The sequence below is a fragment of the Myotis davidii genome, unplaced genomic scaffold, assembly GCF_000327345.1.
Source record: "Myotis davidii unplaced genomic scaffold, ASM32734v1 scaffold46, whole genome shotgun sequence".
Taxonomy (NCBI): Eukaryota; Metazoa; Chordata; class Mammalia; order Chiroptera; family Vespertilionidae; genus Myotis; species Myotis davidii.
This window is the reverse complement of record NW_006383006.1, coordinates 2023834-2039784: the sequence shown is the minus strand read 5'-3', so window position 1 is coordinate 2039784 and position 15951 is coordinate 2023834. Positions and strand designations below refer to the sequence as shown.

The 15951-nt window shown below is 41.1% G+C and overlaps 1 pseudogene; it reads right to left on the bottom strand.

The window, feature by feature from the left end:
• Positions 1 to 5712: 5712 nt before the first annotated feature.
• On the bottom strand, positions 5713 to 6221 carry LOC102773795 (annotated as a pseudogene).
• Between the last annotated feature and the right edge of the window lie 9730 nt (positions 6222 to 15951).

Sequence of the window (15951 nt, the reverse complement as noted above, 5' to 3'; positions counted from 1 at the left end):
GGGCCCCTGGCCCCAGCGCGGGCAAGCGGGGAGCCGACCACAGGGGAAGGGAGGAAAGAGCCGGGCAGCGAGGCCTTCCGCTCCCACGACCTCCCCCGTGGTAGGTCGCCACCTGGCCCCACCCCTCCGCCCTCCGCAGGCCACGCAGCCTGTCCGAGGCGGTGAGGCCTTCCATTCCCACGACCTCCCCCGTGGTCACTCGCCGCCCAGCCCCAACCCTCAGCCCGCCGCCGACCACGCAGCCACAGCCAGTCCCGACACTCGGAGGTGCTCCCGGGAGGCGAGGCCCTATGGTGGGTGCGGAGGGATCTCAGAGCCCAGCGGCCAGACTCCTCCTCCCGCACTGCCGGGAGAGGCAGGCAGCGAGCCTTTCACTTTACAAGCCTACTCTATGTCTACCTATGTTGTCACCTGATCGATTCCTTCCATTGTTCTTGCCCAGCAAGGGACCTGAACTTCCCGTTTCTATGTGCTCTTCCTCTGTCCCTGTGCTGAACTTTTTCTGTCCCTGTGGGCCAGTTCACCTTATTGTTGCTGGCCCTCCCTTATTTTCCCAGGCCTCCCGCTTTGAGTCCAGAAACATTTTATTATTTCTGCTTGGTTGGTTCCTGCGATTAGGCTGCTCAAACTGCCGTGTCTGCCCCCGCCTATGTTCCACCTGCCTTTGTTCTCCTCCGGACCCCTGCCCTGTCTACGTGTTTCGAGTTCACCCTCTCAAAAGTTTAGAAGACAAAAGAAACTGCCTAAAGGACTGCCTCACTCCCTCGTGCTCACCCTGGTATTCTTTTCTCCCTCCTCTTTCCAGCTTTTTTTTTCCTCCTTCTTATCCATGCAGATGGGCCCATTGGACCAGAAGTTTCCACCCAAGCCTATGACCATCCAGAGCAGTCTTTCCCCAACATCCTGTATAATGCGCCATCACTGACGTGGTTCAGATCTCATGCTGCAATTTTGACACAGTTACCTCCCGTTTCTGAGATCTGGCCCCACTTCTGGTATCTGAGTTCATTTCTAGTTCCTTCAATTGACTCCCTTGACTTGAGACCCTAAAAAATCAGTTCCGCCCTAGCTGGTTTGGCTCAGCAGATAGAGCATCAGACTGCAGACCGAAGGGTCCCAGGCTCGATTTCAGTCAAGGGCACATGCCTGGGTTGTGGGCTCGATCCCCAGTTGAGGGTGTGCAGGAGGCAGCAACCCGTGGTTCTCTCTCATCGTTGATGTTTCTATCTCTCTCTCCCTCTCCATTCCTCTCTAAAATCAATAAAAATATATTTTTAAAAAATATATATTTTTTTGTCCAGCAAGGGACCTGAACTTCCCATTTCTATGTGTTCTTCCTCAAACAAAACGCCACCTACTAGGGACTGAGCCCGCAACCCAGACATGGAGTAAGTAGCTCTGAATCCCCAAAATACCCCTCCTTATCACTTCCTCTGAGAAAGGGTCTAATGTGTTCTTAATAGTCCCCCATTCCAGATGCTGCTATCTACAAATAGCCCAATTCAAACAGCAGCCTGTCAGTCTAGATTTCTGAATATTCCCTCTCCTAAAGTACCCAGGACTGTGCTGTCCACCTTAGAAAAATTCTCTAACTCCTAGTTATTCATCCTTCCTGTCAACCACTTCCCTAAGGCTCCCTTCCTTTTTCTATTTCCACCCCCATCTGATGTGTAGGAGTGAGGCAGGATTTATTCCCAGGACCTGCAGATGGGTCCAGCTTGTACCTGCCTTGACCTTGTCCACGTCTAGTTGATCAGAACATGCTGGCCCTATTCTAAGATAAGACAGTCATCCAACCAACCTACTAGGAAGAATGAGATTCTCTTAAGGAAATAGGAAGTCTGAACTTTGAGCTCAAGGCAGCTTGTACATGTGTGGCTCTATACTGTGGGGGAGGACAAACTTCCTCTACCCTTAAGGTTCTTCTGGTTGGTCTAATAATCAAATAGACACAAGACAGATTAAATGACCAAACTTAATACATACCATACATGGGTATGGGAACCCCGCATATGTGAGAGAGTCAGAGAGCCTACATGCACAAGAGGTTCAGAGATAGAAAGGGGGAGGGTATATAGAAGACACCCTGAGCTAGGATGGAGGTAGCACACCTTGGAGGCTTCAAAGGGGGATGAGAAGAAGAGCAGATATTTAGTAAATAAAATGTTGTCCTGCCCCACAGGGGGGTTGAAAAGGTTATCAGTGAGAATCTCTTACTCTGGGCAAGGCTCCTAATTCAAGTTCTTCTAAGAGTAGGTAGGTAAAGGGAGGAGCACAAGTTTCTCTTGAGCCTGAAGCTAAAGTTGCCTTTAGCTCAAAACAATCTGAATACTATAGAAGCACATTTTGGAGTAAGTAGTTCTGAATCCCCACAATACCCCTCCTTACATATATCTATTTTCCTACTTTTGAGTCCCTAACTGGGTTTTAAATGATATTGCACTAATTAGAATAATTAGTTCCACTGGCTGAAATTTTAAGAAAATGTAGTATTTTGCATTCTGGAGTATAATAATGACGAAGGATACATACTTTATGCTAGGCACTGTATTAAGTGTTTCATATAATCCACTCATCTAATCCTCACAACTACCAGTAAAGTAGGAGCTTTTGTTATCCCCACTTTGTAAATGAGAAAATTAAAGCACAAAGAGTTTAAGTCATTTACCAAAGGTCACATTGCTAGTAGAATCTGTTGTTGAACCCAAGTAATTCTAAGATCACTAAACTATACTGCTACTAGGAAACTAAGGCAGGTCAGGTAGGGGCTCTTAAGATCCTCCTGCAAAATTGACTTTATAGTCCTTAAAATAAAGAACATTCAGACTGATTGCTCTCGGTGAATCAAGCAACTCCTAGTACATTTGATTCCATCTGCATAATACATTTGCTAATGTAAACAGGAAAGCGGCCAAGTACCAGTAAAGTGTGTTTTGTATTTATTAAACAATACTATAAAATTCTAATGAAAACCCCTATTGTAATTCAAACTTGAGATTTTTTTGTTGGTATTCAGAAACTGGCCCAGCTGTTTCTCCAGCTGCCTGGTAATTTGACAGAAACAAAATCAGTGAATCAGTGCAAATTTTGAAAAGGACAATGCATGTCTTTTTGTCTTCATAAGACACCTACATTTAAATTACAATGCAAAAGTAACCAGGCACCGTGTGAGCAAATTTACATAATTGGTGTCAGGGGCCTAACACTGAAGCAAAGGGGGCTAAAAATTGATGGGACTGATAGAGCTGATTATGCTATCCATCTTAGCATCTTTTCAAGCCCTTTTATAATGGAGACATTAAATTACTGTGCATATATCCTTTATGTCTAGCTATGTTATGAGGGCTTAATTCGGTTAAAGAGAGAAAATGCAACCATAAGGTTTTGCATGTTTGGACTTTGCCTTTTTGTTTAGAACATACATAGTAAAACGTGTGCCCATTGCTGCAAAGATTTCATGCCATTCAGCATTTCTTTCTGACCCATTTGCTCACAAAGCCTGCCGCATCTGTTGTACTAACCAGCCGGTTTACCCACCGGAAAACTAATGTGGATAAATCAAGCAAAATTTTAAGAAGGCAAGCATCTGCAGTAAATGCAGCCTATGTCCTTTATAGATGTTCTTTGTCAGTAGTTCTTAACTTTCTGGCCCTTTAATATAGTTCCTCATGTTGTGGTGACCCACAACCATAAAATTATTTTCGTTGCTACTTCATAACTGTAATGTTGCTACTGTTATGAATCATCATGTAAATATCTGATATGCAGGATGGTCTTAGGCGACCCCTGTGAAAGGGTTGTTCGACCGCCAAAGGGGTCGCGACCCACAGGTTGAGAATCGCTGTTCTATGTAGGAAAAAAAAACTATCTTAATCAGAGATAATTGTTTGCAAGGAATAGATACCCAAACTAACCACTTCAAGCACAAGAGGGTGATGCTTATTGAAAAGATACAGGAGTATCTTTGGGAACCAAAGCTGCAGGACAGCCAGGTCCTAATGTGGGACTGACACGGAACGTGAACGTTGGTAACAAAAGGTATTCTCTTCACCTCTTCCAGGCACAATATTATCTCCTTTTTCTCTGAAGACTAGCTTTCTTTGCTTCAGAATCCCCCTGGTAGAAAACGGCAGCTCTGCATCACTTACTAGCTCCTGTGCCCAAGACAAGCTAACCAAAGACGCTGCATCCCTATTCCCAATACCCAGGGGAGAGAATGTGATTAACTCAGCTTAGGTCCAATCAACTGTGACCAGGGGAGCAGCATCATATGGATACTGGGTTGCTCTCCCCCTTAGCAAGTGGGGCCAGAAGGCATTCTGAAAGGATTCACTACAACACATTGTTGCCATTCTTAGGAATTAGATGATGATGAACTACAGATGTGTTAGCATTTAAACCTTCTTAGATCGCACTTCATCTATCCCTGCATATTAAACCCACCTTTGTCTCTACCGATAACCTTAAACACTTGAATTTCTCATGTTTGCATCTGCCAAAATCACCAACAAAGTGTTAACAGCTAGTTGTGAACATTTGTCAACTTATACACTTGACCCTCTCTCATTCTCCTGGAGGATTTCCTAGAAATTTCATTTACATGCTTCAAGAAATTTCACAAGCAATGCCTGCATATATCTCCACCCTTGCCCCCAAGCTAGGTGATCCGTGACCTAATCCAGTACATCAGGAAAGCCGACCTACACCTTTTAGTTAGACCCTCCAAATAAATGAAACCAATGTAAATACCATCTGCTGTGAAATTATATAAAAGGAAAATATAAAGTGATAACCTTGTTAATTAACACATTATAATTTTGACTTTCCAGCTGGAAATGTAGTCACTTCATTAAAGTACAGCCATATCATTGTCAATTTCAAGCGGCATTTCGGGAAAGAATAAATGACCCGCAACCCAGGTACATGCCCTTGACCGGAATCGAACCTGGGACCTCTCAGTCCGCAGGCCGACGCTCTATCCACTGAGCCAAACCGGTTTCGGCTTTATCATTGTCAATTTCAAGCGGCATTTCGGGAAAGAATAAATGATGATCCATCAAATGACTGAATTCAAGCATGAAAATCCTGTCCAATGCCCTGTAGCGCAGACCAAAGCCCCTTTCTATTCTAATGAAAAAGTGCTAATGTACTCAGTTTTTAAATTTTTTAAATTTTCACTATGTGAAAGTCTCTCTCTGGCACCTAGAGCTTCCTTACATATGGAGGATAAATAAGTTCCTATGCTGAATAGCTTCTTAAACTCACTTAGTAAGAACTTAGAATTTTAGGAGCTGAAGATAGAGATGATGTTCAAATTGCATCTGTGCAGAAAATGCTGACTATGGGTACTAGTCCAGGAATAACTACAGCCATTTTTTTTCTTCTTATATTTTCCAAATGAGTCATAAAGGACCCTCTGCATTCAAATAGTGTGTCATGAAATGGGAAAGATAAAATATAGAAATTGGACACTGCTGTCTCTTCTTAATGAGTCCAGCTTTTGGTTACCTAGTGTGAGGCTAGAATAGCCCATCTAAAATAAGAGTGAGTCGGACTCAGTGCCACTCATTTCCAGTGCACCTCTCCCCGAGGGGGAACAATGCAGCGTCTTTGAGAATGTCTGGTCCAGAGGCTCTGCACCCTGTCTGCAAATTAGAATTTCCTGGAGGCCTTTATCTCTGTTTGCCTGTTTTTATTAGTTCATGTCCTTTATTAACCCATACACAGTTTCTTGTCTTCTGGTTTGTTGAAGCAATAGGTCGGACAACATTTGCCACAATAATGTCTGTCAAAGTGGCTGGTCATAAAAACCCCAGCACCACATTCATCGGAAGGGCACTCCCAATGAAGGAAACTAATTTCGCCGTTCTCATCCACTTTGTAGTATTTCAGGACAGCCAGCTTAACCTTCTTTCTCTGATGTGTGTCTCCTTGGGAGTGGTGTAAGACTTCTTCCTTTTCTTAGCACCACCACAAAGTCTCAACACAAGATGAAGAATGGACTCCTTTTAATGTTGTAGTCAAAGTATGTCCGTCTTCCAGTAGCTTGCCAGCAAAGATTAGTCTTTGCTCATCAGAAGGAATTCCTTCCTTATCCTGGATCTTGGCTTTTACATTTTCTATTATATCCGAGGGTTCAACCTCGAGAGTGATGGTCTTCCCTGTGAGGGTTTTCATGAAAATCTGCATCTTGGCGGTGACTTCACTGCAGATGGTGGATCTGAAAGCTTTTAATTTATTGATTTAAGAGAGAGAGAGAGAGAGAGAGAGAAACATTGATTTGTTGTTACAGTTACTTATGCATTCATTGGTTGATTATTGTATGTGCCCTGACCAGGGATTGAACCTACAACATTGGCATATTGCGATGATGCAGGACAGTGTAATATTTCCAACCTCATAAAGGAAATGGTCAGGATTTCCCATGACAATGCACAATGATTGGACACATTGCCAAATTCTCTAACCTAGCATGACATTTGGATACAGTGTATAAAAAAAAAACAAAAAAAAAAGGTGTAACTTCATAGTTGTAATCAAGCACATCATTTAGAAATAGCTAGGAGGCCCTAAAAGAAATAATGCTTAGGGAAAGTAACAATTTTAACTTTTGACATTATGACTCATAGTTAATATGATGCCTCTCTTGTTTCTTGTTGCAATTAAGTGCAGCAACTCCCATTGATTAGTTACCAAACTATTTTTGGTGTAAAAGCTTAGAAGGTTTTAGAAAGCCTTTGGTGACGAAAACATAAAAATTGGGTTCTTGCTCTAGTTCTATTTTGGAGAATAAACCCTTTATTCCAAAGGATCCCAAACAAATCACTATAAGTCTGTAGTTATTAGAGCTTTATCTTAAAAATTCCATTATGTGCTTCCCACATACCTCCGTCTCTTTGGTTTGTCTGGATTCACCTTGAGGACAGAGCTTTCTGCTTAGTGACATGGCACTCCCATAACCCTCTCCTCTCATAGTCTATCCATTGTCCCTTCCCCTATCCCTGTTGGAACAATGTCAAGGCTTTGAGATGAAAAGAGTTTTTCTTCCTAAGACTATATTATTTTATGACTCTCTTCAGTTCTGTTCCCTCCTAAGTCATGGAGAAGCCTATTCTTGAATGGCACAGAGAAAAAGTATTCTCTCAAGATCCCAATGATGCCTGGTTGACGTGGCTCAGTGGTTGAGTGTCAACCTATGAAACAGGAGGTCATGGTTTGATTCCCAGTCAGGGCACATGCCCGGATTGCAGGCTTGATCCCCAGTGTGGGTTGTGTAGGAGGCAGCCTATCAATGATTCTCTCTCATCAGTGATGTTTTTATCTCTCTCTCCCTCTCCCTTCCTCTCTGAAATCAATATATATTTAAAAATATATATATTTAAAAAGATCCCAAGGATGTGACCAGTAATAAACTTTTTATTCTTGTCGATACATGATCACAGAGAAAGTCCAAAAATTATTTTTCCTCACACATATGTCTCTAGAATTTAATGATAAAAACCGAAGCATCTGTGCTGTTTATCACCTGTTTCTAGCTGGAAATCTACAAGGTTGGGGAAGCCCAAACATAATCTCCCCAGCTCTTTTTGCAGAAAGGCAGTATCAAAATATCAGGCCTGTTTCTAGTAGCCCAGAGACTCCTGGAGTCATAAGGGATACCATGGAAGTCCTTGACTGGGTCCTACAGTCTGAGACCAGTTTGTTGTAAAGGGAACATTTTTGTGCATGACAGAATTGGATGCACATTTTCACAAAACTGGATAATACCGAGATAGGCAACTGATAGTTTTCTAGGCAGCATCTAACCCTGTGCTTCCACTGAATGTCTCAGTCCCTGATCTCTTCCTACTGTTTCTCCACACAGATACAGCTCCGTACAGTACAGCTCTTTGCTCACTTCTGGTTTTCCTCGTGAAACAGTAATCTGGCTTCGACCTGACATTGCAGTACCAGGGACTGATTCTGTCACTGAGAAGATTTGAATCTTCATAGCCCACCCTGACAATCAGGGAAGGAACTGGCCTTGGGGAAATTGTTCAAGAATAAGCAATACTGCTACCTTGTGGAAGACAATGGTTATACTCTGTGCAGAAATTATTTTTTAAGTAACCTTTAAAACAGGATTGGAATAGGGCAGGAGATTTCCTTTTCACTTTGTATCTTTGTACATTGTTTGAATTGTTGTCATTTTCACAAATGAATCTTAATTTACAGTAAGTTTAGTCCTTTAACAAATAAGTTAAATTTCAAAGAGTAAAAAAAATATTTAGGCTACTTTTTTTGATTTTCTATTTTTAAATTTTTATTGATTTTTAGAGAGAAAGAGAGAGAGAGAGAGAGAGAGAAACATCCATGAGAGAGAGAAACAATGATTGGTTGCCTCCTGTACTCGCTCCGACTGGGGACCCAAACCACCACCTAGGCATGTGCCCTGACAGAGAATTGTACCTGCAACCTTTTGGTGTACGGATGATGCTCCAACCAACTGAGCCACCCAGCCAGGGCTAGGGTATTTTAAAATATCCTATTGTTGACATCATTTAAAGGTTGTCCTGTCTCCACCTCTAAATTCGCTGTGCAAACTTAATCATTTGAATCTGTTTCCACATTAGTAAACTTGGGAGCTGGATTTAATGACATAGATTTTAATTATTGCTCTATTACCTTTGCATTAAAATTTCCCCAACCTTCTTTTACCAGATATTTCCATTAATATGTATGTAACCCACATAACAGAACAATGGAAAATTTTAGTATTGAAAGCTAAATCAAGGTGATCATTCTAACCCAGTGTTTTTCAATCCTAGCTGCACACTTGGAATCCATTTAGGATGCTGTAAACATTCCAACACCTGGGCCCCACTCCAGACCCAATCGTTGTATTGGAATCTCTGAGTGTGGGGTCTCGGCAGTAGGCATCTTTTAAAGTCTTCTCAAATGTGCAGCTGAGATTGAGAGCTACTGCCTTTACAGAACTTACAATTCTACTACCAAATACTGTAGCTTGGATTAATGACTATCCTCTTTTCAAATGTAAATATAGCCATAAAAATTAAATTAACCAAATGTGTTTTTTACTCAAATTAGCTTACTACTAGTAGTTTCTTCCTAACCTCTAGCCCCATGAGGAGATTTATCACTTAAATAAGATTAGGGGGAAAGATAACTCATTTCTGAGTGTATCATGAAACACTTTGAGAGAGGTTAGGTCTGCATGGGGTGCAGAAAGGGAAGCAGTGGGGAACTAGAAGTCATCATGAGGACACTGCAAATGTGAATAATGGAAGAGGATGAACCAGGGAGTAACAGAGGAATGGAAAGGAGTGGAAGGTGAACCAAAGACTAGTTGCAATGACTTAAAATTTTGTCTAGGTCAAAAAAATTTTTTTTGTCTAGGTCAAAGAGTATAAAATTCCAGCTATGAGATTAATACATTTGGGGGACCTAGTGTACAGCATGATTATATTGAACAATACTATATTATGTACTTGAAAGTTGCAAAGAGAGTAGGTCTTAAATATCTCACCGCAAAAAAAGGAATGGTAGTTTTGAGATGATGACACTGTTAGCAAAGCTATGGTGATAATAATTTTGCAATATATAAATGTATCAACTCAACAGGTTGTACACCTTAAATTTACACAATGTTGTATATCAATTTTATCTCAATAAAGGTGGAAAACATTTTTGCTAAAAATTTCCCTTAATCCAGCCCATAATGTAATCCTTCCTAATATTAAATCTTTCAGGTTGAGTAGAGAAGGAGACTAGATGCACAGAGAATCTTAGTATGATTTCTATATATTATTTAATGGATTAAATATTTCACGTACTGTACTTACAGTAGTCCTTTATCAGTGGGGGATACATTCCAAGACACTCAGTGATGCCTGAAACCTGGAATAGTGCTGAACTCTATGATTTTTCATATACACACATACACTTTACAGCTTCCCTTCAGCATATCAGTTTCCAACATCACTACTCTTGAACTTTGGGGCCATTATTAAGTAAAATAAGGTTTACTTGAATACAAGTACTATGATACTGGCCATGGCCACTAAGTGACTAAAGGGTAGGGGGTGCATAGAGCCTAGAGACTTTGGACAAAGGGATGATTCGTGCCCTGGGCAGAACATAGCAGAACAGCTCAAAATTTCATTGTGCTACTCGGAGAGGCAGCAATTTAAAACTTATGAATTCTTTATTTCTGAAATTTTCTGTTGAATATTTTCAGACCACTGGTGGCCACAGGTAAACAAAACTGCAGAAAGTGAAACAAAACAAATAAGGGAGAACTTTTGTATTTGTTTTTTTACATAACATATGTTTATTTAATCTTTACAATTAATGAAGTACTTATTATTTCCACTTTATAGATAATAACACTGGAATTGAAGGGTCTTGGGTCAACTTTTTTTGCTTCATCATTTTGAAAAGAAATTTAATCAGAAGATAATTCTATCTTAATGTATCTATTTGGTATCTGAAAGTGTATTTATTTATATAAGTATATATGTAAATATATATATACATACTACAAAGCAATTGTAATCAAAAGTGCCTGGTACTGGCACAAGAACAAGCATATAGATCAATGGACAGAACAGAGATCCCAGAAATGGACGCATACCAATACGGCCAATTAATATTTGACAAAAGTATAAAAGCATACAATGGAGGAAAGATAGTCTCTTCAGTAAGTGGTGTTGGGAAACTCGAACAGGTACATGCAAACAACAACAAAAAAAACTAGACCACCAACTTACACCACACACAAGAATAAATTCAAAATGAATGAAAGCTTAAATGTAAGTCGCAAAACCATAAAAATCCTAAAGAAACCATAGGCAGCAAAATCTCAAACATCTCATGTAGCAGTATTTTCACTGATAGATCACATAGGACAAGGGAAACAAAGGAAAAAAATGGGACTACATCAAACTGAAAAGCTTCTGCACAGGAAAAGAAACCATCAATAAAATGAAAAGGGAACCTACTGTATGAAAAAACATGTTCACCAATGATACATCTGATAAGTGTTTAATTTCCAAAATATACAAAGAACACATATACCTTAACACCAGGAAGACAAACAATCCAATAAAAAAAAGGGCAAGGGACCAAAACCCGTTTGGCTCGGTGGATAGAGCGTCGGCTTGCGGACTGAAGGGTCCCAGGTTCGATTCCGGTCAAGGGCATGTGCCTTGGCTGCAAGCACATCCCCAGTAGGAGGTGTGCAGGAGGCAGGGCGGAGACTGGGTCGGGGCGCTTGGGCTCCGGAGAGTCCGGAGGAGGGATCTGGTCCCGCCCCTCATGCTTTGTCCCCAGCACCGAGCAGCAGGCAGCACGTGGGTTCTGAACTCGGGTGGGCTGAGGGCTGTAGTCACGCTAGTGATTCACCCCCATGAACACGTGCTTAACTGGATTCTGTGGGCGTCACCGAGGTGGGTGCACAGTAACGCAGACAGCGGGCCCTCCCTGAGGATGACAGCCACGTCGTCGGGAACACAGGTTCATTTCCAAGGACGCTGCTCCCTGCTTGGCGGGCTGGAGGCGCAGGAGGGAGGGGGGCGGTGCAGCTTCCACCCAGTAGGAGGTGTGCAGGAGGCAGCTGGTCGATGTTTCTCTCTCATCCATGTTTCTAACTCTCTATCCCTCTCCCTTCCTCTCTGTAAAAAAATCAATAAAAAAATATATATTTTTAAAAAGGGCAAGGGACGTTCAGAATCTATTTGACATTTTAATCATTTCTCATAAAAATATTGCAGATGTTAAAATTTCTCTGTAATCGTAGTGTAGTTATTATCTCTTAATAAATAATAATGATGGCAAAAAATTGGGCAAAGGACCTGAATATACATTTCTCCAAAGAGGACATACAGATGGCCAATAGACACATGAAGAAAAGCTCAAAGTCACTAATCATAAGAGAGATGTAAATTAAAACGACAATGAGGTGTCCCCTCACACCTGCCAGAATGGCTAACATCAATAAGTCAACAAACAACAAGTGCTGGTAAGGATGTGGAGAAAAGGAAACCCTAGTGCACTGCTGGTGGGAATGCAGACTGGTACAGCCACTGTGGAAAACGGTGTGGAGGCTCCTCAAAAAATTAAAAATACATTTACCGTTTGACCCAGCGATCCTAACAATTCCAAAACACCAATAAGAAAGAATATATGCACCCCTATGTTCATAGCAGCATTATTTACAACTAGAGGCCCAGTGCATGGGATTTGTGCACTGGTGAGGGATGTGGCCTGTGGGGATCAGCCTGCTGTGGGAGGGCTGCTCATCCGGTCAGCCGAGTGGCTGTGGACCTGCCCTCTGAGTGGCTGCTCCCTGCTCATCCTGGACCACCTGGGGCAGCTCCTACATTGAGCATCTGCCCCCTGATGGTCAGTGCGGATCATAGCGACTGGTTGACTGGTTGTTCTGCCATTCAGTCACTGGGCTTTTATTATATAGGATACCTAAGATCTGGAAACAGTCCAAGTGTCTATCAGTAGATGAGTGGATAAAAAAGCTGTGGTGCCCTGGCTGGTGTGTCTCAGTGATTAGAGTGTTGGCCCCACACCAAAGGGTTATGAGTTTGATTCCTGGTCAAGGGCAGGTTGGGGTACATGTGAGAAGTAAACAGGCAATGTCCACATCAATGTCTCTCTTCTTCTCTCTCTCCCTCCTTCCCTCCTTTCCACTCTCTCTGAAAAGCAGTGGAAAAAATATCCTCTAGTGAGGATTAACACCAAAAATAAAGTAAAAAAAACAACAACTATGATACATTTTTACACCATGAAATACTATGCAGCTATAAAAAAGAAGGATCTTTACCCTTTGAGACAGCATGGATGGACCTGGAGAGAATTATGCTAAGGAAATAAGCCAGTTAGAGAAAAACAAATATCACATCTGGCCAGCCTCCTGATTTAAACAAAACAACAACACACAACATAGGTCCAGAGGTATGGATGCATGGAACAAAATAACAGACTTCAGGAGAAGGGGAGGGGACAGAAAGAGATTGACCAAAGAACATATATGCATAACCCATGGACACAGACAATAGAAAAGGGAAGACTTGGGGTGGGGTAGGGTTTGGGTGGAGGGAGGGCAAAAAGGGAGAAAATGGGAGACATCTGTAATATTGCCAACAATAAAATAAAATAAAAGAATAAAAAAGGTAAAAATAAATAAATAATTATGGCTGATATCCCCTCTGCTCATCTTTTCTTTTTTTTTTTTTTTTTTTTTTTTCTTTTTTTTTCTTTTTTTTTCTTGGTGGTAGGGAGGCAAAGGGAGGAATTGGCTGCCATAAATTTTTAGGTGAGCCTCTCTCCAGAAATTGCCAGAGGCTGAGTAAACTGCCTTGCTCAAGTTTATGGTCCCTCCCTAGGAATAGACCACATCCAGTTTAAACAGGCATATAGAGTAGGCCCACTTGCTGAAATTTGTGACAACTCTGAATGGCGATTCTAAGTCCAGAGCATTCCACAGGATCAACTGAGGCCTTTGTTACAACCATATCATATTTCAACTTCTTCCTCTGCCTAACCCAAACCCCCACAGTTGTTGCCAAATGTAAATCTCCCTTTCATACAGATTTAGTTCCTGCCCTCATGGAGGTGACTGTTTCAGGTGAACTGAAATCCGGAGAGGTTTAAGGATATGGACAAAAAGGGGTTCTGCAAGTCTAGTGATAAAAAATGATCTGATCATAAATTCCTAACCCAGCAAGTCATGGTGAGTAGTCATGCCCCAGGCATATAACTTGTTTTTTTAAAGGACGACTAGTTTTTCTTTGTTTTTTTTTAATTTTAGAGAGGGAGGAAAAGAGAGACAAACATCGATGTGAGAGAGATACATCAATCGACCACCTCCTGTACAACTGGGGTTTGAACCTGCAACCTAGGTATGTGCCCTGACAGGGAATCGAACCTGTAACCTTAGGAATGAGGAGCACCAACCGTAAACATGTGGGTGACATTAAATGTGTATTGGTTGTGTGAGACATAATGTCATGTGGAGCTTGACATATTTGTAGAATGAAAATTTATGACAGTAATCCAAAAGACAGGGGAGGAATAAGTGAGGTTTATATTTTTTAGGGTCACAGCATTGCCTGTGAAGTTACAAAAGTAACAATGTGCATTAGATATTATAAGTCAAAAATATATGTTATAAACTGGAAAAAACACACAAGGAAGAATAAAAGGATGTTTAACTAACTAACAACCTTTTTTTAATTAATCCAATAGAAGGCAAGAAATAAGAAAAAAAGAAACAAAACAAATGAGACAAAACTAATTATTATATGGTAGAAGTAAATACAAATTTATTGGTATAAATGGTCTAGATATTAAAATTTAACAACAAAGATTATAATACTGCTTTAAAAATAAAGCCCAACTATATTCTGCTTACAACAGATATACCTTCAATATGAAGACACAGAAAGTCAAAAGAAAAAGACAGAAAAAATATTCTATGAATATCCTATTCAAATGAAACCCGGTGTTGCTCAAATACCAAATAAAATAGACAAATTACAGAAGAAATATTTTAAAGAGAGATACTTTTTAATTGTTATAGAGTAATTTCAACAGAGGGAGAAAATAAATCTAAATTTATATATACATGTAAATTACATATCTTTAAAACAGATAAAGCAAAAACTGACAAATGTGGAGAATTTTGAAAAATCTCTACTAATACTGGGGGATTCTATATAATAAAGAGGTGATATGCAAATTGACCCTCATACCCTTGTGTCACAAGATGGCCGCCCCCACATTGTCACAAGATTGCTGGCAGGGGAGGGCAGTTAAGGAGGACCAGGCCTGCAGGGGAGGGCAGTTGGGGGCAATCGGGCCGGCAGGGGAGTAGTTAGGTGTCAATCACGCTGGCAGGGGAGGGATTAGGGGTGATCAGGCTGGCAGGCAGGCAAGTGGTTAGGAGCCAGCAGTCCTGGATTGTGAGAGGGATGTCCAACTGCTGGTTTAGAGGTTTAATAATGGGAATGAGGAGGTCAGAATCTTAATACTGGGGGATCCTATATAATAAAGAGGTAATATGCAAATTGACCCTCATACCCTTGCATCACAAGATGGCCACCCCCATGTCCTCACATCCAGCAGTTGAACATCCCCCGAGGGGTACCAGATTGGAGAGGGTGCAGGCTGGGCTGAGGGACACACACCCCATGCACGAATTTTGTGCACCAGGCCTCTAGTTTTAACATGACTGTCTCAACAACTGATAATACAAGTAGAGAAAAATCAGTAAAGATATAAACAACCCAATTAATGAACTTAACATAGTTGATATTTCTAATAAATACTGTTTATTCTTTTCATTCTTTTTCTTTTTGATGCTTCAATCTGGAAAATATTTACTGCTATGCCTTCTCTGTTCTATATGTTGAATCCATATTTTCTCGAATATATTAAAATGGTTATTTTTAAAAATCTGTGTCCAAAAAGTAAAATATATAAATTTTTAAAAAGGGCCTGGTTTAAGATTACCCAATATCACACCTGGACTGATTTTTTTACCTCACAAAAGATTAAAAGCACTGAGCTAAGGGAGAGTTTTTATTTGCATATTTGGAAGCATTAGCAAGCAAAGCAGGAGCCAGCTTGTTACAGAATTTACCAGGCGACCAAAAAATATGCAGGAGTACCAGAGGCACAGCAAAAAACCATTTATTTTCAGATGTTTCTCTTGTGCTAGTGCAGGACTCAGGGTAGGCTGTTTCTCTCCAAATCCTGAGCAAGCCAATATGGAGGAGGCTTTCCCTTTATACCCTTTGGTTTCTTTGTCCCCCAAATATGGAATGGGACTTCCGGACCTTTCGTGGGCTTTGCAAAAAGCCCCCAGTGTTGGGGTGGGGGCTGTGAGACCACATCTAAAGGCCTGGCCTGGTGCCAGCACTGATAACTCCATCTGGC